General features: G+C 37.8%; 1 protein-coding gene across 1 annotated transcript in view; it reads left to right on the forward strand.

The window, feature by feature from the left end:
* The window catches only part of LOC101567423 (UBX domain-containing protein 4), a 17,909-nt gene that overhangs the window by 9,258 nt on the left and 6,833 nt on the right, over positions 1–1,818 (forward strand). The gene's annotated exons all lie outside the window — the stretch shown is intronic.

The raw sequence follows: 1,818 nt of genomic DNA on the forward strand, positions 1-1,818 counted from the left end.
TGTTTTTTTGGGTGGGGGAGGGCTGGCTCAGTCTGCCCTGGAGGTGGGGCTGGCATGGCATGCAGTGCCAGAGATCATACTGTGTACTGTGGTCCTTGCTATTGCCTAAACTTGCCTTAGTAGGTGCTTTAGACCGCTGAGCTACCTCACTGGCCCTATCAGTGTTTTTTCTTTCTTTTTGTGGTGGTATTGAGGGTCTTCTTACTAAGCGCTGTCCTCAACCCTTTCTTATCTTTTTGAGACACGCTCTTACTAATTGGCTAAGCTAGGCTTGAATTTGTGATGCTCCTGCTTGAGGCTCCCAGAAGTCTGGGATTAGAAGTGTGTGACACTGTCCCCAGCTTGTGATTTTTCTTTATGGACAGTGGATCTTAATGCTTGCTAACTTCCCTTCCTTTTTTTTTTAATTATTGGCGTATATTTGCAGTACATAATAAATGTATTAATCATGGGTAATTGTAGGCATGCGCAGTACATCTTGATCCTTTTTAGTTCTTTTTTACACTTTCCTATCTTCCCCCATTCCAAGACTCCCATCTCAGAGTCTGTTTACTATCATCTTAATTTTGCGCTTTTATTTACATCTTAGGCTTCTCATACAAGAAAAACTATGATATTTAACCAGTGTTTGATTTATTTCACTTAGCTTTATGGAGTTAAAGTGCATCCATTTTTTTACAAATGACTCCGCTTTTCCCTTTTTGCGTGGGTGAGGAGTACTCCATTGTGTATACATAGTAGCACGTTTCATAAATCTACTCATCTGTTGGTAGACATACAGGCTACTTCCAAGATTCTGCTACCAGTATTGTAAGTTGTACTACTATAAACATGGACATACCTGAAAAATATATATATAAACATGGGTATACATGTATAACTGTAATATGATGTCTTTGACTCTTACAAAGATACCCAAAAGAGGAATGGTAGGTAACATGGACTTTTTATTTCTTGTGGAATTGCCATACTGATTTTTTTTTTTTTTTTTTTTTGTGGATCCAGGGATTGAACTCAGACCTTTGTGCTTGCCAGGGAAGCACTTATTCTACTGAGCCATCTCCCTGGCCCCAACCATAGTGATTTCTGTAGTGATTGTATTTCTGTAATGATTGGTGAGTTTACATGCTCGTCACAATATAGACGTGTTCCTCTTCCGTACAATCTTCCCAACAATTGTTGACTTCTTGATAATTGCCATTGTTTCTAGGATAAGACAGAACTTCAGTGTTTGCATTTCTCTGGTGGGCAGAGAGCCTGAGCAGTTTTTCGTGTATTCATAGTCTATTTGTATTGCTGTACTTCTATTGAAAAGTGTCTATTCATGTCAGTGGCCCAGTTTCTGAGTGGGTCTTTTTATTTATTTATTTTTTTTTTTGTGGGGTCTAATTTTATGTGTGCCTTTATATATTCTAGACATTTGTCTTCTATCCTGGAAAATTTGGTTTTCTATAGGTTTTCTCCTTACTCGTTTGTTTCCTTTGCTGTACATTAGTTTTTTAACTTGATATAATCCCTTTTGCTGGCTGTTGGTGTTACTGTACAATTTGGGTTCTGTTTAAAGTCTTTTTCTAAGAATTCAAGACTTCTGCCTGTTTTATCTCCTAGCAGTTAGTGTTTCTGTTTTTATGTCTAGGTCTTTGATGTATTTTGATTTGATTTTAGCATAGGGAGGTACATGTGGATGTAGGTTCATTCTTCTGCATGTGGATGACAATTTACCCCATGTCATTTATTAAAGAGACTTTTTTCTCCAGTGCTGTTTTTGGCTTCTTTGTCGAAGATCAGATGACTAAAAGTGCCTAGGCTTATTTTTGT

This window comes from Octodon degus, unplaced genomic scaffold (genome assembly GCF_000260255.1).
Source record: "Octodon degus isolate 3935 unplaced genomic scaffold, OctDeg1.0 scaffold00014, whole genome shotgun sequence".
Classification (NCBI taxonomy): Eukaryota; Metazoa; Chordata; class Mammalia; order Rodentia; family Octodontidae; genus Octodon; species Octodon degus.